At 46.3% G+C, this 27709-nt stretch overlaps 1 pseudogene; it reads left to right on the top strand.

The window, feature by feature from the left end:
- The first annotated feature begins 1906 nt into the window (after nt 1–1906).
- LOC116897272 lies at nt 1907–15900 on the top strand (annotated as a pseudogene).
- The last annotated feature ends 11809 nt before the right edge of the window (nt 15901–27709 follow it).

Raw genomic sequence — 27709 nt, 5'->3', positions numbered from 1 at the left:
CCTTCCATCCTGTGGGTTCTGGGGCTCAAACCCAGGTCATCAGGTTTGATGGCAAGCGCTGTACTGGCTGGGTTTGTGTGTCAAGTTGACACAAGCTGGAGTTATCAGAGAGAAAGGAGCCTCCCTTGAGGAAATGCTTTCATGAGACTCAGCTGTAAGGCATTTTCTCAACTAGTGATCAAGGGGGGAGGGCCCAGCCCCCTGTGAGTAGTACTATCCCTGGGCTGGTGGTCCTGGGTTCTATAAGAAAGCAAGCTGAGCAAGCCAGGGGAAGCAAGCCAGTAAGAAACATCCCTCCATGGCCTCCGCATCAGCTCCTGCTTCCTGACCTGCTGGAGTTCCAGTCCTGACTTCCTTTGGTGATGAACAGCAACGTGGAAATGTAAGCTGAATAAACCCTTTCCCCCCCAACTTGTTTCTTGGTCATGATGTCTGTGCAGGAGTAGAAGCCCTAACTAAGACAAGCACCTTTACCTAGATGACCTAGCAGTTCAGAAAATATATCTTCATGATCCTCAATTAGTTTATAAATATGATGTATTAGAAGTTCTAGGGTTTAAAGAGGAAATTGACATAGGAATTATAACCAAGCCACCAGAAACTCCACAGCAGGGGGCGGGGACTCTCACCGGTTTTAATCCTGTCACTTCACGTGTTTCATGATCTTTACGAGCCCCTCTTTTAAAGTATTTTCAGAGTTTCAGACTTGAGGATAGTTGTTAATACACCACCACCCCCCACCCCGGCTTGACAGCTGTGGACTCTAAGAACTAGAGGGGAAAACAAAACAAAACGAAAGGCCTTTGTCTGTGAAACCCATAACACCATAACAGTCACCTCTCAATGACAGCTTCTGGATGTGGAGTGGGCAAGGTGCCTTGAGCAGGACTCCCTGCTGGTTTGCAGGGCAGTGGTTGGCGACCAGACCAGCTGTTTTAAATACTCCTGAGGCTGACAACAGCTATCCAGTTGTCCTGCCATGGCATGCTGGGGCATTAATTCAACTATGCCTCACGACCGTGGGAGTCGGAGCTCACATTGCTCTTCCTAGGCTAGGAATAGAGGCCGGCTGTCGGGACATCTCATTGGTGGCAGACTGGGACTCAAATTAGAACCACTGGTTCCCAATTCCAAACTTGTAGGATGTGCCCAACGGTCAGATGGAGGGGCGAATGTGTGGCAAGTTGGGAGATAGGGCCAGAGAGAAAGGGCGAGGGGCACACTCGTGGCTTTGAACTGCGCAAAGTATTCTTGAGCCACATGGTACCAACATCTTTTTATTGAAAACCTGTCTCAGGAGTCCCTGTGTGGTAATAAGAACCTCTCAAGAAGGGAGCCCACTTACCGGGTGATGCTGGACACTGTGTGGACTGTTGCCTGTGACTAACAGCCACACACAGCAGGCTCGCCATGTGCTGGAGGGTGTTTAAGGGAAACCTCGTCAGCCAACTGCAGTTCTCGCCAGCACTCGAGTTAATTTGGTAAATCTTGCAGACTGTCTTCCTTCAGATGTTTACCTAAGGCCTCCATCTACCTCCAAATTTAGACGGATGAGAAGTTCAGCATCTTTGAGACATATTTTTGCACTTGACTATATACAGGAGCGTGCCGTTGAGCGAGTTCTCACTTCGACCTGATTTAAAGTTCATCCGAGAGAGAAGCAGCATCCTTACCCTTTTCCGGTGCTTGTCTTTCAAGTTCCCCAAATGTGCGAGGCCTTGTTTTTCTCATCTAACCAAAGCCCAGGGATGTGTCTGCTGCTGTGCGTCAGTGGCTTGAGGACTTGGAGGCTGAGAGACCAGTAGTCTCTTGGTCTACCTTCTTCAGAATGGCTCTAGCCATCTTGCTAGAGCTCCAGGCAGAAAAGTAGAAGAGAGAAAAGGAGAGAAGCAAGACATTCTTCCTGCTGAGAACCATGCTCCCCCCAACCTCAGACTCTTTCCAACACTGGCTCGTCTGCATGGGAGGTAGGAAGAAAGTTTTCAGAGTCGCCCATTTCTGTGGCCAGCAGTAGAGGGATCTCTGAGAGAGGAAAGGGAGGATGACTGTTGAGGGTGGCGGGAGGCCTGCTCGAGTCTTCCCTATGGCTGTTTTTGAGTTTTATCAAATCTTCGTGCTGGCACTGACCACATTCACTGTCCACCAGAAAATCAACTCTGAGCGTTGACTTCTGCTTTGTGTACGACTACATGCTTAAGCATGTGGTAAGCTAAGCAAGCCTTGTGTTTATCTGTCGTGTCACCTGTGCGTTACAGCCCGCTATAACCTGTGGGAACTATGGTTCAAGTGCAGCCTTGCCAGGGCTGCCTGATGCACAGCTGTCAGGGGATTTTCTGGACTGGGTTTCTGCAAAGGCTAAAATTCTCTGCTTTGGAACTTCCTCTCTTGGTCATATTGACCCACGCACCGTGGGCTTTCTTCTATCCCTCCCTGGTTAGTTTTGAGTTCCTGGATTTGAACTTAGTATTTATGGGACTTATGTACAAGATTTAGGGCAGTTTACCTATTTTAAGCCAGCAGATCTTTGACTGAACCATGCAATCATGACAGAGGTGCCCACCTTAGCACACATGTATCTGTGGAGGGGTGTGTACACACACACAAACACACGTGTGTCTGTCTCTGTGCACGTGCGTATGTGCAAATGCCTGGGAGTATGTGTGCTTGTGTGGATGTCTGTGTGCATGACACACATACAGATTTTCACATGCGCGTTTATGCCCTTAAATACTGTGAAGAAGCCTGGGAAAGAAAAGATCTGACTCAGCATCATCATTGTCAGAAATGGCAGAGCCCCAAGCCTTGCTGCTGCATGTGCCTTGGCGTGTGTGTGTGTGTGTGTGTGTGTGTGTGTGTGTGTGTGTGTGTAGAATCTCACAGTGTAGCCCAGGCTGTCCTCTCACTCTTAATCCTCCTGCCTCAGACTTCTGAGTACTAGGATTACAAATGTGGGCCACCATGCCTAGATGATCTTGACTTGATTACTACAGAAGCCAATGTTGATATCTGCTGAGCTCCTACTGTGTTGGTTGAGCCTAGAAAACAAATGAGCAAGCTCTTCTAATCTTGAAATAGAGTATCCAATCCATTCATTAGCAGCAACACTTGAGCCACTGCCATTTCTGGGAGCGATACCCTCCCTGATTGACATGTTTGTGCATGTGTGTGTGCACATGTGCGTACTCACATGTGTACACAGGCACATGCACATGCAACATGCACAGACACCCTCATGCACATTACAATACTCATTTTCACATGTGCAGCAGCCCATGTGCATATACACACATGTGTGCACACACATTCAAACACACATACTCCCAGGCATGTGCACACACACACACACACATACGCACATACAGAGCTTCCTCCACCATGCCCTTATTTAAGGGCATAAATGCACATGTGGAAATGAGTTAAACATCTTCAGCTAGCTACAGAGCTTTTAAGGAGTTAATTGGGGAGAATAAAATATGGAGTTGACTCTATGATAGCAAAATAAACGCTTCCAGAGATCTAGGGGTCTGGGGGAGAGGCTCACATCTGCGCACCTTGGATGAGGAAAGGTCTTTTCCTTGTAATACCGGAAAGTTCATTTTAAAAATAAATAGACAAGGGCTTGGGGTGGGTGGCTCAATGGGTAAGAGCAGGTTCTACATAAGCAGGCAGACCTGAGGACCTGAGTTCAAATCCCCGCTACTCACATGAAAACCAAATAAGCCAGGCATGGCTGTGTGCACCTGTAACCAGCACTGGGGGGGCACAGAGAGGTGGACCCCAAGTGCTTAGTGGCCAGTCGTCTAGTTGAAATAGCAGACTTCCACTTCAGTGAGAGATCCTGCATCAAGTCAGTGAAAAGCAGAGCCATGGAGAACACTAACCTGCTAACCTGCTCTGGCCTTTGCATGCACATGCAAGAGTATACGTGGAACAGCAACAGCAACAGCAACAGCAACAGCAACAAACAACAACAACAACAGCAACAACAACAACAGCAACAACAGCAACAACAACAACAGCAACAGCAACAGCAACAACAGCGACAACAACAACAGCAACAACAGCAAACAGCAACAACAACAGTAACAGCAACAACAACAGCAACAACAGCAGCAGCAACAACAACAGCAACAGCAACAACAACAGCAACAACAACAGCAACAACAACAACAGCAACAGCAACAACAACAACAACAACAACAACAACAACAACAACAACAACAACAACAACAACAGCAACAACAACAACAGCAACATCAACAACAACAACAGCACAACAACAGCAACAATAGCAACAACAGCAACAGCAAAGCAACAACAACAACAACAACAACACAGCAACAACAGCAACAACAACAACAACAACAACAACAACAACAACAACAGCAACAACAACAACAACAACAACAACAACAACAGCAACAGCAACAACAGTAACAGCAACAGCAACAACAGTAACAGCAACAACAATAACAATTGTTTTTAATTCAAGTTTTCTGCTTTATAGAAAAAAAAGAATTAAAATACTTTTGACCCACATTTTAAGGTTAGAACATGGAACTCCAAAGGCAGCTTGGTTTTCTCAGCTCAGTGAGAAGGACAGAAGGCGAGGAAAGAAAAACTCAGGGTGAAGGTTTGGTGTTGGTCAGCCCCTCTTTTGCAGTCTTGTACCCCAGGCAGGCATGGCATGCAGGCTGCTGTCCAACTAACATTTGAAGGCATAGGTATTTGGGGAGTCCTTTTTAAAAAATATTTAGAGACAACATTTCTTACTTCATAAGGGTCACGAGTATTAAGAACTGGAAGTTTCATTGGCTTCATGGTCTCTGGCATTTTAGCTCCTGCTAGGGCTTCTTGGCATCGAGGCGGCCTTGCCAGCTGGATAGTGGGCAGCTTCCACTGTTTACCTTGAAACATAAGAGGAGACCAAGAATCAGCTGACCCCGCAGATCGTTGTAGCTGCAGAATGGTAGCCGATTTCTGTGCTTTTTTTTGTCACACTGCTATGACCCAGATTTCCCCGACCTTGAGGGACCATTCTCAGTCTGAACAAAGCATCTTGATAGGGGTTCTTTCCCACGTAACCTTACACACCTTGTGGTTCTCCCTAGACCTGAAAGACTCCGTCAGAGGCACTGCAGGCAGAATAGAGATCTAAAGAAGCAGTATGGAGACTGACTTTCATGTCCTGCATTTCCAGTGAGGCCTCTGTTCTTGCTGTTTTGCAGGTAAAGTAACTATTTTTAAAAGATAAGTCAGGCTCTTTAAACAGCTGTGCTGAAGCAAAGTACTGAGCAAGAAACCTGTCAGTAGTAACACACCCTTGCTCAAACACGCCTAGTCAGCTGTGCTGAGACAGTGTCATTGGACATCGGATCTTTGTGACAGGGTTCTGCAGCGGCCCTTTCTGGGGATGTGTTGTGCGTTCACGTTGCTTAAAAGCGTCGGGATGGCTTTGCTGGTGCTCCTCAGGAGTGACATTTCCAAACTGATATCAGTACAGAGCCTCCACAGAGAGTCACCCCTAAAAGAGTGGGGACTGAGAGGAGACATCTGTAACTTCTGCTACACAGAAAATCACTAGAGCTGCCACACGGGGCATTGGTGCTGCTGGGGCTCCGCTGGTGCACTCCTAGGAGCCCTGAGAAGAAGTTCTTTGGCAAGGAACCTTTCAAAAGAAATGAGGAACCACCTCTAAACATTACTACAGCAACTGCCTTCCTGTGTCTCACAACCAGGGAAGGTCTGGTTCTTCATGACTCAGAAGCCCCCGGGGAGAATTCTGGATCTTCATTTGAAAATTACTATCAACAAAAACAGTGTTGCCAAAGAGTAAAGAATGAATAATGATTTAGAATGTGGAGTATGAGGGTTGGGGTTGGGGCGGGGTTAATGGAGGCACTGCTTCGGGAAAGTAGAACAAAGAAAGAACTGGCTCTGGGTTCCCCCAGGAAACCATTCTTCTTATGAAGGTCCTCAAACCTGACGTTTGCAGACCTACATATTTTTCCTATAGCTCTTTCACAGGCATTGTGTCATAGGGCTTTCACAGTAGCATTGTAGGATAGAAAAACTATTATCCTGCTTAATATTTGGGGCATAAAGACTTGCCCGTGATTAATACTGTGCTAGGTCTCTTGGGGCAGCTTTACCAGCAGAGCCCAGACCATGGGTCTTCTGGCTTTGTGCTGCCAAACAGCTTCAGTGTGCCAGGGATGAACGTGCTCGGTGCTAGAGAAGTAACCCTTCGAGGACCTCGAGTTCCTCTCTGAAGACAGATTATAAAGCAGCACAAATGGGCTGTGGCAATGGCTGGGGTCGGGGGACAGGAGTATGGCTAGGCCAGAGAGATCTGAAAAAGGTAATCAAGAGAGAACCCAAGGAAATGATATATTTGTTTTTCTACACTTTGAGAACCCTAGCAGGCCAAGGCCTAGGGAAGGTGGTTTAATTTAAGAAACAGGAACTATGGGTCCTGAGGTCAAGAAGAGACCCGAGTTCTCTAGGAGGCTTCGGAAGACCAGAGTCACCCAGAGCTCACGAGTGGGGGGAGGGAGACGGAAGGAGAGGGAGGGAGGCAGGGAGGAAAGGAGGGGGAAAGAGGGAGGGAGGGAGGGAGGGGAGAGAGAGGGGGAAGAACAAGCCAGGCTTGCAGGAGAAAGGCTGCCTATTCATTCTTAGGGAAGGGTTTAGCCAATGGGGGAGGGGGGGCAGGTATGTGAGGGCGTGGCTTATTTACACCTGAAGGGTGGACTAGAAGAAGCAGGGGAGGTGAGTGGGAGGCTGTTTCTCATGCAGAGGAAGTTAATGTGGCTAGGATTAGAGGGGCCCTGACAGAGCAGGAAATGGGATATACTTTTTGGGTGTAGAACATATTCCTGCAGTATAGGGCTAATATGCCTTCCCAGTATGAAATCTCTCTACCACCTAGAGACGAATAAAGACTCTTTAATAATAGCACACATCTGGCTCTGGCTAATGCACAGAAGGGAACCAGCCCTGATCAGAAACCTCTGTGCCTCCTGCAGTTGCTTGGTCCAAGTTACACTTGGAGCCATTAAACCTGTTTCACAGAGACAGAAACCCGGAAGTTTGGTAATTTAGACCATGGGGAGAGGTAAAATGTAAAACATTGTTGCAGTTAGCCTGACTCCGACCAGGGATACTTTTCCCCCACAGCTCTTAGCGGAGTCCTCCTGCCTGCCAGGCAGAATTAGCTTTTCCTGATAAGAAAAGCAGGGAAAACCTGGGGTGTTCCATTAGGTTTGTGTAACTTAGCATTTCCTGAGCAGGCTTAGTAGCTCCTTACAGCATCACGCATGACTCCAGGCTGAGTCATGACTGGCGAGAACTGGGCCATAGTTGAAGTTCTGGCCCTGCTCTATATTACAAGCTAAAGAAAATTACATATTTCCTGTGACTTGTTTTCTCATCTTGAAAAGCAAGAATAATGATTTGCTGAATGGTATAAGTAAGAAAATACAAATGATACTGACATTCTGCATAGAACATTAAGGGACAGGGATGTGTCCATAGACTCAGTCATGTTCTTTAAAGAAAAAACAAAAATCCCAACCATGGGATTTTACCCATGAAGACTCAGGAGCCAGATGCCGGGTGAAACCCTGCTAGCTCATAGAGGTAGGGAAAGCACCTGGATGACCTTCCTACTTCACTGACATCCCAGAAAGATGCCACGCACCCTTCAACTCAAAGACCCTCCTTCTCCTCCCTGGGTTTCTTACGTCCACTGCCTGTCGGATGGTTAAGTGACCATCTGCCTCTTGACCTGTCTCTGACCTTATTTAGCTCGTGTTTATGGAAAGCTCTTGAGTTAAAGGTGTGTGTCAGGGCTGGGCCACACCACAAGGCTTTTCCAGATTTGGGGTTCTCACTGTGACCAGATATCCTGCAACACTGGCAGCATGGAGGATGTGTTGGCTTTGGTCAAAACTCTCTTAGTGGTGAGGAACAGGGACCCAGGTTGTGCTGGGTGCCACCATAAGGAACCCTTATAAGGGACCGGGGATCCTACCGTCTGTGGAGTCCCTGGATGGACAATTGGATGCATATCACTACAATCCCAATGTGTCCTTCCCAAGTTCACGTTGAAACTTAACTGCCAGTGTGATAGAATTAGGAAGTATAGGAGGTTAGCAATGCCTTGGGGCAGAGCTGTCACAAATGGGATTAGTGACCTTATAAGAGGTGTAAGGGAGCTGCTGTTCACGACTCCCACGCGTGTGCCCTTCTGACTGACGCCATGGGAGAGCACAACAGTAAAATGCCATCTTGGAAGTTGGGCTGTGCCGTCTCTAGATGTGAATCTGCACTTCGATCATAACTTCCCAACTTACAGGGCCATGAGAAATACAGTTCTGTTATTGATAAACTCCCCATCTCATGGTATTTGTCATGGCAGGAGCAGACTAAGGCGCATACATAATGGGGAAAAACGTGTTCCCAGCATCCCAGGACGGAAGCGAGGCTTCTTAAAGCCCTTTCAGTTTTTTAAGATTTCATGTTTTGTTTCTTTGAGAACTGTAGTTTTAAGTAAGTATTGGTGGAAAGGACCTAGAAGGAGAACTCTGTTATTTAAGTAGTGTTGTCGTTCCTGCTGGAAAGCAGGTTTGCTGCTATTCAAGAGCCTTTAATATTTTACAGACTCCGTTGAGAATGGGACAGGTCATGTAGTCTGTGGTGAGTGACAGAAATGAGCGGGACAGGGCCTGCACAGGGAGGCTGCTGTTAAGAGTGGAGGCAGCACGTAGGACACGCTGTCCATCGAATGTCTTGCCAAGCTATGGACCACTGCACGGCAAGCCCTGTTTCTCACTACCCGCTTCTCTGACGTCCTGAGCTTGGTTGATTTGCTGTGTGTTTGTGATCGGAAGCAAGAGTGCAAAACCCTTGCCTTTTCCTCGTGAAGGACCGCACTTACCTGCCTTTCCAGGGCCCTGAGGCTCTTGGGCTTTACATGGGTGCTGCATTTCCCTGCCTCACGCTGTGACAGCTGTGGGCCTTGGCAACGTTCCTTCTAGACTAGAGCAAAGGGTGTAAGCCCATGGAGAAGCTCGGCTTCTGACTCTAGCACAGCTCCTGAGGTACTGTGGAGGCGTTACGGAAATACACCAGAGCTGAGTCACCCTCCCACCTAATGGTCCCAGTCCAGAATTCTCTGTGTTTGGAGATGAGACTCAGTGGCCTCCCTGAGGCCAGGTTCCGTGGTGCTGCATTAGCTCATGCTCATGGCCGCCGGGGTCCCTCGGTCTAGGAGGAGCTTTGGCTTTTTATTTATGTGGTTGCTTATATTCATCTTTCCACGCCTGTCCTTATGTGGTAAGTAATGACTCTCCTTTGTAAGGCCTTAGAAAAATATTCTGACATTCCCAAGTTAATAAGCCTTTCATAGCCTATTTTTCAAGTTGACATATAATAAAAACAAGGGCGGGTGCATTGAGGGAATGTCCTCTGCCTCAAGGGAACGTCCAGAAAGCTTTCTAAAATGTTTAGGAAACCTCAGACAGCCCCTAACTGCACAGCAACAAGATGTGAGCCAGGCATCCCTGGTGACTGGATCCCTAAAATAAGCTTGTTCCTCCCTGAAGGATCCTCCTGACTGAAAATTGGTTAATCTCTCCATCAGCCCATTGACTGGCCTGGGCCTGGGGTCTCGGAGGGAGACGTGACGTATCAGCTAGGTCCCCATAGGCTAACTCTCCATGCAGATTCTTTCTCAGACAAGTATAGTTTGTCATGGGTGGAATTCATTTGTCTCTGTTTCAATACAGTTATGTAAGACTTCCAATGGGAGCGTCAGTCAAAAGCTGAGCCATTATGGAAAACATGGAGAGTGTTTCTCCGTACAGCCAAGTGATGGGGTTACATAGAAGGCTCAGTAGACCTGAGAGAGAGCAGGACTTCCTGGTGCCAAGCTCCAGCACTCTCCACATCAGGACCTTGAACAGTTTGAGGTTTTTGCAGACTTTCTTTTTAATTTGAGACACTGGTAAAAATGAATTTAAAGCTGGGAAGACTTAGAGTGAGAAGAAAGGCCATTACTCACAAGGAACAGGCCTCCCTGCTCACCTGCCAGGACCTGCGTGCAGTAAAGGACAAACACCCAGGAAGGTGCTGGTCCCACACAGAGAAGCTTCAGGCTCACCGTTATGGAGGTCTCCCTAAGGAGAGCTTTCTGCCCTTGCCCTTGGGTAGGAGTTTATCTCCTGTGCCACAGTCTCCTTTCCTCATAAGAGATGCTGACAATTACTACCTCATTAGTCTGTTGGAGGGATTGAGCTAGAAACGGTCTAAGTCCATGGCCACAACAATGCTATTCCATTAACACAGTTTGGGATGGAGGTTGATTTTAAAATGCTGGATCTATACTGAGGCTTGAGGGGTAGACTGGGAAGATGGGCAGTAGAACTGGGTATAGTAGACCTGGCCTAGCTTACCTGAGGTCCTGGGTTCCGTCCAGTGCTGGAAAACATAGGCAGTAAACATGAGTTAGACCTAAAGAAGTACTTGCCATCCCTCCTTAGAACATTGCCACTGCCTACCTTGATCAGAAGAGGGATAGGGCAGCCATGTTCTTAGCATTGTCTTCATAAAACGACTTTACAGTTTCTCTTTCTAAAAGCTAGTTTGGAGTAAGGTGGCTCAGTGGTGAAGATCATCTACTGCCCTTGCAGAGGACCTGAGTTCAATCCCCAGAAACCATGTCAGGCAGCTCACAACTTCTTGTAACTCCAACTCCAGGAGATCCAAGGTCCTTTCCTGGCCTCTAGGCGCTTGGCATTCCTGTGCACATATCCCCATACACACACACACATAGATACACACACACACACACACACACACACACACACACACACACACACAAACTACATATATATAAAAAAGTTGAAGTCAACCTTTTAACATAGATAAACTCAGTGAGTCCTGTATAATTGTTGTACTGAAAAAGTTCCAAGATGTGTTAAGCAAGCTGCAAGCTGGCCATCAGTAAGAAAAGGCCTTAAAGTAAGGGGAGGTTTCATAAATCTTTTATTGGAGCTAAATTTTTCATGGACTCCATAATCAGCTATGTGACTTCATATGCTGAATACAATTTAAGACACTGGGCACTGGGGGGAGAGGGAGACTGACTTTCTAAATCCCATATTGAGCAAAAACACTGATCTTCAGAGAGGTTAAGTAGACACAGCTACAGAGTGTTCTCCCAGGGTCCTCAAGCCCAGCTCCGTGACATCCTGAAGCCCAGCACTTCCATCTGTCCAGTGCCTGGAGCTCTGTGAGTTCCCAGGTTGCACTCTTTACGTGTGAAATTATTTTTCCCTTCTTCGAGATTTTATTTTCATTTTATGTGTATGGATGCTTCCCCTACATGTATGTCTTTGCACCACATATGTGAAGTGCCCTCTGAGGCCCAAAGAGCACATCGGGTCCTCTGAACATGGAGTTAGAGAGTTTCGAGCTTCCAAGTGGGTGGGAAGGATCTGCCCGGTATCCTCTGGACGAGTGGCTTCCTCTTAGCCACTGAGCCATCTCTTCAACCTTCGGGTTTCGGTGGGTAAAAGCCGAAACTCACTCAGTCATTTTCTCCCCAGTCTCCGCACTTCTGTTCCCAATTTACTTGTCCCCTTCCTTCTCTGGATAAGGGGGGTGCCCTCTTGCTCTGATGGCCCTGGGCTCTAAGACTGTTAACCTAAAAGATGGCTGCCCGGCTGCTGCTGACTGCTGCGCTGGCCATGCGTGTGGGCGTCACACTCGTTACGTTGCCTCTGAGCTCTAGGAGGCCTGGGAGACCAGGGGAGAGTGTGGATTGGGAAATGCTCTGTCTTCCCTTTGGGGGCTTTAGTGAGGAGTGGTCTCCTCTTGAATCATTATAGACCTTATTTACGTGAGCTTACAGCTGTCGAACCTTGCCTTATTAGCTTCTTCCGGTTTGATTGTCATAGCTAGGCACTTGTGTCTCTGTGGTCTGGACTCCACAAGGCAGCTTCCTTATCTACACAGGTGAGAGGGGAGAGTCCTTCCTTCTATTGGAAGTCATCGATAATGACTGTTATATACTCCCAGCCAGCAAACTGCTTGCCTGCCCATACCCTAGAAAGGAAAGTAGCCCCTGGAGTGTTTGCAGAAGGAGTTAGACTGGCCTCCTGGGAACAATGTGGGCAGCTTGAGGCCAGCTTGGCCTAGCCCACCCTTCTGACTTGCGTAGGTCTCAGGGCTCCTTTACATCCTCCATGCCTGAGGAGTCGTGGCTTTCCTCAGGTCTAAGGGTGCAGGTAGCAGGAAGACAGAAGTGGCTATAATTTGTAGTTGTTGGCCTGGCCACCTTCACTCTTGAAGTTTATGGTTCTTGGGGCCATGCGCTGGTCTCTGCAGAACCTAGTGAATAGATACAAGGGTGCCATGTAAAGTCACTGCAGGAGGAGCTTCCCTCTGTGGTATCCAGGACACAGAACTCAGCATGGCCTGCAGCTTGGAAGGAGACCAGCAGCCCTGTGTAGGAATGGCAGGAACTCATTAAGGAGGAGGTGTGCCGCCCCACTTATACAACATGCCCTTGGCCTGTGCATCTGAATCCTGTTCGCTGCATTCACATCTCAGCCTTCCCTCTGCTATTGCCAGAGGTCCTTTCCTCACCCCACCGCCATCTCCATGCTCACCCAGGCTCCCAGGGTCTACAGTTCCACATTTATGTTGCTGGCACATTTCTCTGCAGCCACTGCCCTTCACCCAAGCCTGAGTGGTGGCCTTGCTAGTTCCCTGGTAAACATTTCCGTGTGGAAATCTGAAAATTGAAAAGCTCAGCGCAGTCAGAACTGGGCTGCTCCTCTCTCCTGTCATCTGCTTTCCGTCTCCACAGATGGTCAGACCACCCACTTAGCAAGCAGAGAGAGTTCATCCATCTCACCCTGGGGTTAACAGGTCAGGTCATAAGGAATCTTGCCTCCCATCTGTCCCGCCTTCTCCACTCCACTGCCAGGTCCACACCCTACCTTCGTTGAATGGCAGCCCCAGCTCAGGGGACCTGGTACCCTGTCAGGTCTTAGCTTTTGCTCTTCCAAACCCAGAGTGAGTCTTGGCCACTGAGGCTCTCAAGGCCAAGGTTTCTGTCTGTCTCTTGTTTCAGCGATATGGAACACTGGCTTCCACAGGCAAGGTCACACACTGTAAGCCCATGGACGTTTTTTAACTCTAGTCTGAACCTTTTCTAGCCTCAAGGCCATTTTGCTAATCCCTGTGAGAAAATGGGGACTGACAGAGAAAGGAATAAGGCCTTTGCAATGTTTACAATCTCTGCTTCTTACCCTCTGTGCGCTGAGAAATGGGGTTCTCTGGACGGTTCCTAACAGCCTTCCGGCCAATAAGCATCTGAAGCTGGATAAAGTTAGATGACCTGGGGGCCTCAAGTGCATTTCTGAGGCCCTCCCGATCACCTGGTTCTCTTTACTTCTGTCCAAACCACAGTAATTGCCCCTCACATACACCAAGACTAATGCAGACTGCGAGTGACGCATTGTGTAACCAGCCTTCTGCCTCCATGGGTTACTTGTCTGCAAATTCAGCAGAACTCTCATTTGAAAAACCTGGAAAAGAAACTTCTAGGAAGCTCCTAGAAATGAAACTTGAATTTTCCCTGACCCAGGTGCTATAATAAATCCATGCAGACAAGTGTTGTATGAGTGATCCAGTAGGTATTATAAATTACCCAGACACAGAAAGGGGCAGATAGGACATGATTATGCAAATAGCAAGTCATTTTGGGTAAGGAACTTGGGCATCTGTGGATCTTGGTCATCCCCTGGAGGTCCTAGAACCAGCCCTCAACCATTCTAGGGAGCAACTGTGAGTATTATCATCTAAGGTGTTTAATAACCAACATCTCTCAGTGAGCTGATGTTAGTTAACGGTATGTTTTTATTTCATTATTTTGGACTTGTTCAAGGACTTTGCTCCCTTTACCTTTGCGTTCCCCGCTCTGTGGGATGCGCCAAAGGTGGTACCCAGCAAACGTTAGATGAACTCAGTTGATTTTCCTCTCGGTACCAGATAATCAACGATCACTGTCCCTTTCTCCTCTGCAGAATGAAGATACTCAGATGTTGCTTTAAATACACTCTCCAGCAGAAAGTCTTCATCCTCTTCTTAACCCTATGGCTGTTCTCCTTGTTAAAGCTTCTAAATGTGGGCAGGCTCCTCTTCCCTCAGAGGGACATTTACTTGGTTGAATACTCCCTGAGTACCTCACCATTTGTAAGGAACAGGTTCCCCGACACCGGGATGCGGCCAGGGATGCAGTGAACTGCTCAGGGGTCTCGAGCACGAGCCGTTGGAAATCGGCAAGAGTCTGGAAATCAGAAGACGAATATCATCGACCTGGAGGACGGTGATGTCGCACTGATGACAAGTGACTGTGACATCTATCAGACCTAAGACAGTACCACGAAAAGCCCGTTTCAAAGAGTGGAGGAGGACTTCCCATAGCCTATTCACTGGTCGTCCACAAAGATGCCATTATGGTTGAACGGTTAATCCATGCTATTTACAACCAGCACAACCTTTACTGTATCCACTATGACCTGAAGTCACCAGACGCGTTCAAAGCTGCCATGAACAACTTGGCTAAGTGCTTCTCCAACATCTTCATCGCCTCCAAGTTAGAGGCCGTGGAGTATGCCCACATTTCCAGGCTCCAGGCTGACTGGAATTGCTTATCGGACCTTCTCAAGTCCTCCGTTCAGTGGAAACGCGTCATCAACCTATGTGGGCAAGACTTTCCCAAAGTCAAATTTTGAACTAGTGACAGAGCTGAAAAACTCCGAGGAAGGAATATGTTAGAGAGTGCGACCTCCCACAGGTAAGATGGAGAGGTTCACCTATCACCACGAACTCAGACAGGTGCCTTATGAGTACATGAAGCTGCCAGTAAAGACCAACGTCTCCAAGGGGGCACCCCCTCATGACATTGAGGTCTTTGTGGGCAGTGCCTACTTTGTTTTAAGTCAAGCATTTGTTAAATATATTTTCAACAGCTCCATCGTCAAAGACTTTTTTGCCTGGTCTAAAGATACATACTCTCCCGATGAACACTTTTGGGCCACCCTAATCCGGATACCAGGAATCCCCGGAGGAATTTCCAGATCGTCCCAGGACGTGTCTGACCTGCAGAGTAAGACCCGCCTGGTCAAATGGAATTACTACGAAGGTTTTTTCTACCCCAATTGCACTGGCTCTCACCTTGAAGTGTGTGCATTTCACGGAGCTGCAGAGTTACGGTGGCTCATAAAGGAAGGACATTGGTTTGCTAATAAGTTTGATTCTAAGGTAGACCCTGTCCTGATTAAATGTCTGGCAGAGAAACTCGAAGAGCAACAGAGAAAGTTGATTGCTTTGTCTTCAGAGAAGTCCATTACAGAGGGAAACCCCAAAGCCACACATAAGATCGCTACAGGCCTGAGGGTGTCTGATACAGAGAGTTAAGCGAGATGGAATTACGCACCCCCATGCCTTGCCCAACAGCATCTGAACTTAATAGTTTCCAAGGTTGAAACTTCTGCAGCTTTCCGTGCCTGGACTTCCAGCCCACGGTTGGCTGGTGTTTAAGTGCTGGATTCGCTTGCTGTCTTACTAAGTCAGAGCTGTTAACTGTCCAGTGATAGCACATCTATTGAACACCTAGCAGTGCACCAGGCACTTTATCGAAAGACACACAGGAATTAATCTAGGATGCAATGACGTGTGCCCTCGGGAAGCAGCATTTACCCTTCTATGTGGCAACTGTCGTGTTTTGAGTTTCTTCTTGTTCCCGTGTAATGAGGGTGCTAATCATACAAGCCACTCCCTCAGAAAAGCGTGCGAGTATGAAGCCAGCACTCCCTCCCCTTTTCTCAGCTCAGCAACTCAGATGTTTTTGAATTGTTAGAATATTAGGAGGAGGGATTCCACTACCTCAGAGAAGCTCAAGGGTTGTCGGATCACCTGCTTGCCAAAGTATAATTTACCTTTGGGTGCCTGCCTCACTTTTCTGATTCAGGGCAGAGGGAATGTGGTCGGTGTGATGTTTGTAGGGTATGATTGTCTGAGAAGGCAGGGGGGCTGCTGGGTGGACTGGACCGAGTAATGCCTGAAGAGGACCACCCAGCTGTAATCAGCTTCGCATTCCTTACACAGCGGTGCCATGAAAGGCTTTCCTTTTCATTCACTTGTTTCTTTAAAACACAGGTCCTGATAAGGATGAATAGTTCAGAGCCCCAGGCCTGTGCCTGTTATTTCCTAAGATAACATTATAGATACAATTGTATCCTTGCCACAGTGGAACACTTCTGCTCTATGTAACACCAAGTCAGTAAGCTTTCTTAGAAGAGTTATTGTGAAATATGACAGCTTTCTCAGTTGGTTATTGTGGTCACTTACACGTTTTCCTTTTTTAAACAAAATGGAATCAAAATTCAAAATAATTAACACTCCGAGTTAGTGCATCATTTTTCTCAACTGAGCACCAAAGGGAATATTATTACCCTTATTTTACATATACCCACACTTAGAATCATTTCGCATCCCCACACACACACGCACACATACACACATGCACACAGATAGGGGAGGGGCACAGGCAGACTGAGACTGACTGTATTGTGTATTGTGCTGCTGAGCCAGAGCCCTGAGAACAGGCTGCAACATTACACCAGTCTCTGTGGACACATGTAAAACCTCACTGTGTTTTCATTCAGCCCCAATAACTACTTAATTATGTAGTAATCAAGGCCAAGATCAGATTATTTGAAAGGCTAAAGTACAGAAATGTCATTTTACATTTCCGCGCTCTGCATGTGCCGCCCTCTTGGTGTATTTATTTGTAGCACTGACTGCCCCATGGCCCCATTTTTGCTCCATTTCTTTAACTCACCTTGCCCCTCTTTGATACCCTTTGGATTCTTTTGTTCCCTGGAAAGGGGCTGGTACCAAGTCTCTGTCCTTAGATGGTAAGTTATAGAGGGACTGGAGGGTGGCTCAGCAGTGGAGAACACGTGCTGCTCTTATGGAGGACCCAAGTTCTGTTCCCAGCACCCATACCAGGTGGCTCCCAGCTGCCTGTAACTCCAGCTGTAGGGAATCAGCGCCACCTTCTGGCCTCCAGTGGCACCTACACCCATCTGTGTATACACACGCACATGCACACTCACGCATACACATACCTGCACACAGATACATTACAAGTATTTGAGGAGTTTGAGTCTCACAGAGACGCTGCCCAGGTCTATCAGTGGGTGAGACCTAAAGAAACCATCTCCTCACTCTCCGTGGGCGTCTGTTCTCTGTGCACTGAGCACATGGATGCAAGTTGTGGTTTCCTCAGAAGCTTTTACGAGATTCAGTGTCACATGAAGCAGAGAGAAATTTTGAAATATCAGTTTGGTGAGAGTATAAAGTAAGCAGAGGTCCCAAGTCCGTCGTGAGACTTAAAGACGAGCATTGGAAACACAAGAGGCCACAGTCACAGGGGAAGCTCTGCCACCAGATTCCGGTCTGAGAAAAAGCCCTGTCATGGCATTTGGAGCTTCTTCCACAGCCAACAGTGTACTAGCATGCTGGTCGAATGGTTATGTGGGAATGAGGATTAAAGAAACATTGGTAACCATACAGGGTCAAACTCACAAGGTCTTGGTTTTGTTTTTTGTTTGTTTGTTTGGTTTGGTTTGTTTTTTAACTATGACTTCAGTCATCAAGTAGAGGGTAAGGGCGGCATGCAGGTAGCATCTACCTGGTCCTCTGTCTTTCTGGAGAGAAAGGACCCTGTTCTCTGTTCTTTAGGGATTGTCTCAAGTTCGTGCATGGTGCCATGCTATTTTCAAGTGGACAATGGGCAGACCAAGTGGCATGCCTTCCTTCCCCACGGACACATTCTCCGGACTCAGAAATGTCAGCTGCTTGTATTTCGGGGAGCTTGCCAAAGCACTGGCTCTCGTCTTGGGAATCCTGCGGGTTCCTGCTTAGTCTTCAGAAATGATTCTGGCAAAAAGCCGTTTGCTATGAGCCCCTCCCCAGTCTCAGAACGTACAACACTGTTTTATAATTGTTCTTTGTATAGTATTTATTGAATTAAGACTCTAATTTACTTAAAGGTGAGAGTTTATAAATTATATGTGAATATTAGAAGGAAAATGAAAGCTGTCAAAATATATTATGTGAGCAGTCTATTGTACCGTAGACGCTGTGTGTATTGAAAAGCCAGTACTGGTATTTGTTTTGTTTTATTTTGCTTATTTTAAATAAACTCGTTGAAAGTTAAAACATTTTAGGGCTAGAAAGATGCCTTAGCAGTTAAGAGCACTGGCCACTCTTCCAGAGGATTCAGGTTCAAATCCCAGAGCCCTCGTGGCAGCTCACAGGTATCTGTAACTCCAGTCTGCGGGGATCTGATGTCCTTCCTTTTCTGGCACAGGTACACACTGTGTAGACAGACAGACAGACAGACATGCAGGCAAAACACTCACGCACAGAAAATAAGTTGAAAGTTAAAGCTGTCCCTTGGCTTCCAGAATGTGAACACACACGGGCTTGCGTGTGTAATGTAGAGTGGGTGTACCAAGTGTATTCAGATTGTTCCTGTCAATGGTGTCTTCAGGTTTTCCTTGTCACTTTCTACGGCTCTTTCATTGTGTCATCCTCATCCCTTACCATTTCAGTAACAAATTTCCCACATATGGATTTTAAATAGTTATTTATTGTTTAAATTATGTTAGTTCTCTGGCATTGCAAAATAAAATGTGCTCCTCAAATCAAACTCCTTGGACTTTTTCTTGTCTCTGGATGTGCTGGTTTCCCCTGAAGATCTTTTTTGTTTGTAGCGAACAGAATCCATTTCAGTTGAGTGTGGAGGAATCTCAGTGCCTCTCCCTCAGAGTGTAGACATGGGGATGGAGCTCAACTTTCCTTATTCGATGACGCCTCAGAATCCTCTGGGACCAGCCTGTCTTCACCGTGATCCCTCCCACGATTAACTATCTAGGTTTCTAAGATTATCTTGTTTGCCTGTTAACTTTCTGGAAGTTCCCAAGAGAGTTCTCTACTTTCTATCCCTTTAAACCTTGGGAAATGTTTTGTTTTTCCTCTCGGAAGAGTTCTTTGTTGTAAGGTCATGCAGAAGTGTGGATGGGCACCTACTGGTAACCCCGGGCTTTGATGATAGGAAAATTACCTCTTCTAATGTTGTAGTGGTAACACACCTACCTTATCAGCACACACACACACACACACACACACACACACACACACACACACACACTGTTGATAGAGCAGGAACCTTTTCAACAAGTAAGACCATTTTAGTAATCATCGACATAATAGAAATTAGTATTCTGCTGCCCCTAAGGTTGTGTCTAGCTCTTGCCAGACTGAGCCACGCACAGCCACAGAGCTTCAGGAAACCTTGGGCGTGCTTGGTTGTGGGAGGTACAGGACCATATGACAGCTCTAAGCTAGGAGTGGTGATGAGCATCTGTATTCCCAGCACTCAGAGGCAGAGGCAGGAGGATTGCAAGTTTCCGTGGCCAGCCTGGCCACTGTATGGTAAGACCTCATCTCAAATACACAAAAATCACTAGAGACTGGGCTCCTATGGATAGCTCCATACATTTTTGTCCTCTTCACTGCCCATAAATCCACATCCATTTAGAAAATTAGAGTTTTCATGACCCCGGCTATGAAGAAACCCTGGTACAAGAGAATAGAAGATAATTAACTGTTCCCACATGACTAGAAGATACTCTTACACTCTACATCATACCTTGACCTTATCTTCAGAGATATGATCAAAATGGTGACCCAGGTTGACACTTGAGAACCTCAGAAAGGCCATCCTGCCAACCTTAGTCCTGCGACATCCCCACACCAGCAAAGGTACCTATCTGTGAGAGCCTCAGAGTGAGTAGTGCAGAAAGGAAGCTAGGGAGTAGACCTGTGTGCTGTTGCCATAGCAACTGTGTGTGTGAGAGAGAGAGACTTAAACAGCTTAGGACCATAATTCTAACATGCTGGTAAAACCACAATACTTCTCTGAATGCCCCTCTAATCTGCACATAAGTGCACATAAGCACTTTTGATGTCTCCTCCCACTGCCCATATGTTGACAGCACTTGGCCACATGGCTTTATGGTCTTTACAGCTAAAAACTGGTAATAACATAATTCATTGAGGTTCTCTGTTATCATGGGTTATTTAGACTGTAAACCACCCTCCTCTTTTTTTTTTTTTTTTTTTTTGTTTTGATAACAGTAATGGGAACAGCTTTACAAATATAGCTTCCCCCTTTTTATTACTTCCTAATTATTAACTTCTAATAGTCAAAGAACAATCCTGGAAAGAATGGATTTTTTTTTAAATTGGTTGCTTTTCCTATATTACAAATCACCATGCGTGGGAATACATTTTACACATGATCAATGTATGTCGACTATAGTCTCTGGCCTGTGAAATAGACTGTCAACTTACTTCTTCTGACAAAGAGCTGTTTTGTTCCTCAAAGTAATCCAGGGCATTTGTCTAAAGCAGGAATGTAGATTTCATCTGAAAACCAAAAGACAGAATTTTAATGCATGGTTAATAAAGAGCTGTTTTGGAAAAATGCTCTCAAAGGTTTAACATTGATAACTGACTCCTTTCTAAAAAAGGACCGAGCAGTGTGTCCAACCTGTGGCCTCATGTCCATAAATGACCATATTACAATATTACATGTCAATGGTAAAAGGCAACATTCTCTCGGCCACTAGTTTCACTCTCCCTGACTTCCTAGTCTTAGTCTAAACAATGTCACCAACATGTAAATCCTGGCCTCCCTTCTCACTGGGAGTGGCAAATGTGGTTAAGCCATGGTTCTCAACCTTCCTAATGCTGAGATCCTGGAGAAAGTTCTGCTGTGGGGACCCCAACCATAAAATTCATTTTGTTGCTACTTCATAACTGTAATTTTGCTACTGCTATGAATCGTAATGTAGATATCAGTGTTGTCTGATAGTCTTAGGAAAACCCCTGAGAAAGGGTTCATTTGACTCTTGTAGGGGTGGTGACCCACAGGGTGAGACCCACTGGTTTAAGCAGAAGTCACTTTGCATCTGAGCCCGTTTACGAAGTCATTCCCATAGCTCTCTTCCCTCTTCCCCCTCAATTTCTCTCAATGCCTGCAGTGTTCTCATTAGCTAGAATCTCGTCAGTTATTTAAAACCATGACCATGGATACTCATCAGAGAACTTGCCTGTAATCCTAGAATTAACAGGATGGAATTGGGAAGATAAGGAGACCAATGCTCTCCCAGGTATGGAAGCAAGTTCAAGGCCAGCTACATGAGACCCTGTCTCAACAACACCAAAAAAGCAAAAAATAAAAACTGGACACGGAAGCTTTATGGCAGGACAGAGTAAAAAAAGATGACATTGGAATTATTCAAGACTTCAACCTCTTTGTATTCGAAAACTTTAATTAAAATCAAGTAGTCCTTTCACCTGATGGAAAAAGAACATAGCCTGAAGTTTTAATCAGGCATTGCTGGCAAAGTGAGTCACATTTAGGTCCTGCATATCTTGTCACCTTTTTGTTCCTCAGACACACAGTGAATTGCCACAATGGGGAAGACATATATATATATATATATATATATATATATATATATATATATATATATATATATATATATATCAAGCATCAGTCGGTGGTGCCTGCCTTTAATTTAATCCCAGCACTTAAGAGGCAGAAACAGGCAGATCTCTCTCTCTCTCTCTCTCTCTCTCTCTCTCTCTCTCTCTCTCTCTCTCTCTCTGTGTGTGTGTGTGTGTGTGTGTGTGTGTGTGTGTGTGTGTGTGTGTGTGTGTGTGTGTACTCAATCTGAAATGTGTATTTAAGTTCTAAGCACTCCTCCCCAGTCTTTGGAGGAGGAAGACGGGTCCCCGGAGTGAACCTAGGCCTTGCACATGTCAGACAAGCATTCTATGGCTAAACTGTATCAGCAGCCCCAATTCTGAGATTTTTTTTCAAAGCTAAGCCATATCATACACTGGCAGACTTAGCACAATAATCAAATTTTAAGTCCTCTATTCTTTCCACTGATACTTTTGCTGCCCACTCTCATCGGAGCACAATAAAAGCGTTTGAGAGCTATGTCGCCATTTGCTTTTAATGAGGTGTTCTTCGTCAGCGTCAAAATGAGGGAAGTAGAACATGACCCGGAAAAGGATTGGTATGGAAAACCCAGGTCTCCGCAAGTCCGTAGACCACCATACAGGACGTGGGGGCGGGGCCCGGGAGGCGGGGCCCGGGAGGCGGGGCCAGGGAGCAAAGGCCGTTTGGAGAGACTTGATTTGGGTTATAGATTGCCGCTTAGCCAGCCTGGGTGGACAGAAGACAGTGCAAATAACCATAGGGACCGAGTGTCTAAGATTGGGCTGCAGACTGTCCTTTGTCATTCATTCTTTCTGTGAGGGTGGTGGAAAACAAAAACCAAAGAACACGTCTTCCAGATGCCTTATGAAGAATGTCTTAACCCGGGAAGCCGCCTCTCCTCTAAAGCAAACACTCATAGCCATTGTATTTGGAACCTTTTATCCAGAAATGTTGCAATGCACTGATCATCTCTCAGAAACCATGGCTACTGGGGTCGGTAGCAACAGCCACATTGAACAAGGGGGTCCTGGGATAAGGACCAAACTTTCTGTCTGAATTCCAGACAGAAAATCTTCTCTGGGTCAAAAGAAAAAAAAAAATCATCAGAAGGAAGACTGATCTCGGTATCTGCGTATGAGAACGGTAGCGTCCGGGTGGGCTGTGCGGACTGACGCTGCAAACTGCCCTTCTGCTGGTTACCGTAGCTTTCTTCATCTCCGATTCCAAGCAATTGACCTCTCCAAAGGAAGGACTTGTTTTTGAATGAACAGTAGCCCACTGCCAGCCTGTAGCCCTGAGCACCCGTGAGTACCTGGTATCGTCATTCCAGGTGGAGAAGAAAGCAATGTAATGTATAGAACGCAAATTCAAAATGGGGGAAGAAGTGTCAACAGAACAAACAAGAGGTGTCACCTAAAGGCCAGTTTATGTTTAGACCAAGAGGGCTAACTCTGAACATCCAGAGAACTATGTGTCGGTACAAAATGACTGACACTGGATGTTTCACACGCACGCGTGCGCGCGTCCGCGCACACACACGCACACACGCATGCACACACGCACGCACACGCACACACATTCACTTACAGTGTACATAAGTAATGAATACTTTTCTGGGGCCTAGGGCCTTTGGCCTTCATCTTTCCTATATTCTTCTGTAGGTCTGTGCGTCCGTATCCACACAGCTCAAGTGTTCTGGCTTGGGTCTGGGTGCCTTCCGGCATCTTCCTGCCTCTCACTCTGTGATAGCCTCAACTCAGCACGGATAATAGCTCATCTGCCTGGGGCTTCTCGAATTCTCTTCAGCCTCCCAGCCTCCCACGACCCTTCTGCTTTCCCGGCATTGATTGGTTCTTGGACCTTATACCGTTTCGCATGGCCCATGCCCACTTGCTGCAATTCTTAGCTCTCTTCCTGGTTTTACTCAATGACTCCCTACACAATTGCATATTTTACATCAAAACACTAATACAAAGACATCTTTAGTAACAAGCAGGCCCGTGAATGTACCTCCTGTGTGCTAGGTAGAACTCTCTGAAATGCAGTAATAGGTGTTTATGACTATTGCAAAGAAAAATATTTACATTTTATTTTTTATGCGTAGTAATGAAAACTGTTCTATAAATCCAGATGTGTCTTTATGGTCTAGGTTGTGGCCTCATAAAACATTGTCAGGACACCATAAACTAATTAAACAGGGTCTTTTATAGGTTGCCTTGGTCACGAGGCTTTATTACAGCAATAGAAAAGTAGACGAGACTTTTGGTCCGATCATCCGTGCTGTGCCCCAAGTATCCTGTTATGGAATAGGAGTGACTATTCTGCGCCATAGCTTATTGGAAAAAGGAAAGTTGGTTTTGGTTACAAGTTTGCCTTGACCTAAGATGAGGCATGGATTTTGGCCTTTTAAACTGGGAAGTTGTTAAACACCGTGGACACCTTTAAGGTTTAGTTGTGTTTTGTATTATAAGATGAATGTAAGGCTGGGACGGGGAAGGAAGTCAATGATTTAAAGAGATATGCCTGGGAACCAGCTGCCTCATGGGTAAAGGCAATCGCTCATGAACCTGATGACCAGAAATTGATCATTGATGCCTATGGGCGGAGAGACAGAACCAACTCCTGAAAGCTGTCCTCTGACCACACACACACACACACACACACACACACACAGACACACACAGACACACACACACACAGACACACACAGACACACACACACACACACACACACACACACACACACAGACACACACATACACAGACACACACACACACACCACACACACAAACACTCACCACACACACAGACACACACACACACACACACACACACACACACACACACATACACACACACACACACACATTCACACACACACACACACACACACACACACACACACACACACACACACACACACACACACACACACACACACACACGCACACAAAATAAATACGAATTGTAGAAGCATCGGCAGAGTCACAGAATAGACTTTAACGTGCTCTTGGGCATGAGTTAGCGTGGGTCTCATGAGACCTCTTTTTAGTAAATGAAAGTTTAGTAACAAAGGAAAATGAATAGGCTCTCTTTGACATTTTGGCCAAGAGTCTTTTTCCAGAATGTCTTTTCTTAGAAGTTTTGCTATTTCTTTTGGATCAGTAACAAAGCCCAGTAGGAAGTACAGCCTGTTGAGCAACAGATTTGTTAAAGAAATCATAATGAGTGTTTTGTCATGGTGTGGAGCACTGCAGAAGGCAGGAGGCAGGTGGGATCTTAACAAAAACCACATCCAAGGGAGGGGGAGGGAGTCACAGTGCGAGTGCCAGGCTAGTGGTTGAACTTGGTGACTTGATCCGCGAGCAGACAAGCCTACCTCTCCCTGGTATACACAGTGGGAATTGTAATCTGATCTGCAATCCTGTAGATGTTCTGCCTATCCAGAGTCTACAGACATCCATTAGACATCTACCATCACAGGGCCAACGTAATGGGCAGAACAGTTTCCAGTTCCCCAGGAAACCAGATTCCCTAGTGCTATAATACTTGCTTGGTAAGCCCCGCCCTCAAAAAAAACCAACAAAACAAAACAAAAAAAAAAAACAAAAAACAAAAAACAAAAACCTTAGTCTCCAAACTTAGTGGGAAATCTCCTTGAGCATTGGAAACCTGCTCTCCTAAGAGACACTGAGAAGTTGACTCCTCCTCTGCCTCTCATTGCTCACTTCCTGTCTAGATGGGCAGCTCTGACCTACCACGAGCTCCCCACTGTGACTTGTTGCCTTGTCATGGCCCAGAAACAGCAAGTCCATTTGATAATGGGATGGGACCTCTGAGACGGAAGTCCTCCTCTCTTTACGAGTTGATTGTTTTATTTTATTATATGTGATAGTGATTATATATAATAAAATACACTATATCTTATAATAATTACATATAATATATTGTATATTATATTACTATGAATTTATTATGGCATTTTATTATAGTAATGGAAAACTGGCTAACACACGTGTAGCATAGCATCTTGTCTAACCTAAATATTCTCCCTACACTGAACCAGCTCCGGCCAGGTACTATGTCACCAACCCAAGTAATTTCCCCTGTCTGCCTTGACATTCCTCGGTGGGGGTTGGGGGACAGACAGAAGTTTGCTATGTGGCCCAGTGACCTTGAACTCACTGTATAATCCAGCGCTTTTAAAAACTCAGATTCTTGTGCTCCCACTCGTGAGGATTAGGATGACGGGTGGATGGCGCCACATTAGGATCTTGCCTTGCCTTCCTTACCAAAAAAAAATCACAATGAAAATTTATCGACCCATGTTCCTGCTTCTCCTGTGTGGCCCAAAGTGGCATAGTATGCCTCTCCTCTCAGATCTCTGTGTTGTGTGTGTGTGTGTGTGTGTGTGTGTGTGTATGTTTCCTTTTATTGAAAATAAATTTTTTTCTCACATAATATATTCATTTTTTCTTTTTATTGGTTATTTTATTTATTTACATTTCAAAGTTGTCCCTCTTCCCAATTTCCCCTCCACAAACCCCCTCTCCCCTCCCCCTCCCCTGCCTCTAAGAGGGTGCTTCCCACCCACCCACTCCTGCCTTACCACCCTAGCGTTCCAGTACTCTGGGTCATCAGCCTCCATAGTCCCAAGGGCCTCTCCTCCCACTGATGCCCGACAAGGCCATCCTCTGCTACATAGGCAGCTGGAGCCATGGGTCCGTCCATATGTACTAGTTAGATGGTGGTTTAGTCCCTGGGAACTTTGGGGGTGGGGGGTCTGGTTAGTTGACATTGCTGCTCTTCCTATGGGGTTAAGATCTCCCTTTTGGATCTTAAGTGACGTTAAGAATGTTCTTCAGTGACGTGGCCTTAGCGTCTCCATATGTCTCTCAGTAGCCTTCCTGTATTAACTCCTGAGGGTGCAACTGAGAGGGACTCGTGCTCAGGGCATTTGTAGTCACTGTTTTGTCTGCCAGAAATGCAATCCACCCTCACCCCCACACGTTTCTTCACACCCACATCCCCCCACCCCACTAATTTGTCTCAGCTCAAATGGCATTCACCCCTGTAACCATCACCGACTACCCTGTCTAACTGACTTGGCCTCTGGCCCACTTTGTTTCTCTCCATAGTTCTCATTACAACTTAACTCTATGTAAATCGTCTATTCTGTGTGGTCCTGCATCTCTTATTAAATAACCTAAACATCATTAAAATGAAGCGTGCGTTCACGGCTGCCGCCCGGCGAATTAGAAGATTCCCATCACTGAGAACAATGCCTGACAGAGAGGAGGTGTTAAAAATCTATCTTCTTCATGAACAAATGTCATTTGTTCAGAGTACCTGTCTCATTAATAAGCACTTGGGCCATCTGCTTCTCCCTCAGATTTATGCCTCCTACTGGAGCTGGACATGCATGCAAAAGGCCAGTTCTCTCGATCAATAGGATGTGAATCTCTAAAAGGGAGTAAGTGCGTCAAAAACATATCCTGGGTGATCCCAGGATCAAACCCCAGGCAAGCAGGCTCCTGGAATCAATCCTGAGACTCCTGCGAATTAAAGAAAAGAGAGCAATTCCCACCCGTGTGTTCTTCAGCCATAAGCCCCAGCTCAACGCTTGCCTGCTTTGAACGTGGACTCCTCTGATGCTAAGGAGATAAGAGAAGCACTTTATCACCTAGGAGCAGTGTAGATCCTCTTGTGAGGGTGAAGTCCAGCCTGAGGAGCATTTAGCAAGCGTTGGCACAGACACTCTGGTAAGCACAGAAAGTACCTTATCCATCTCCCTAGTGCAGCTCCTCAGTGTAGCCGGCTCCACAGCGATGCTCCTCCAGGGGACCTTTTCCTCCTCCGTGCAGCAAATGCTATGCAAAGGAATGCTGACTCCCGCCACGTTCTATCTGGCTGTCTTACTAGAGAGCTGGGTACCACTTTATATAACATCTATATCGGTGGTTCTCAACCTTCCTAACAAGGTGACCCTTTAATATGGCTCCTCATATTGCGGTGACGCCACCACTGTGAGAGTGTTGGTC

The sequence above is a fragment of the Rattus rattus genome, chromosome 3 (genome assembly GCF_011064425.1).
Source record: "Rattus rattus isolate New Zealand chromosome 3, Rrattus_CSIRO_v1, whole genome shotgun sequence".
NCBI lineage: Eukaryota > Metazoa > Chordata > Mammalia > Rodentia > Muridae > Rattus > Rattus rattus.
The sequence above is the reverse complement of the archived record's forward strand: the minus strand, read 5'-3'. Positions and strand labels throughout refer to the sequence as shown.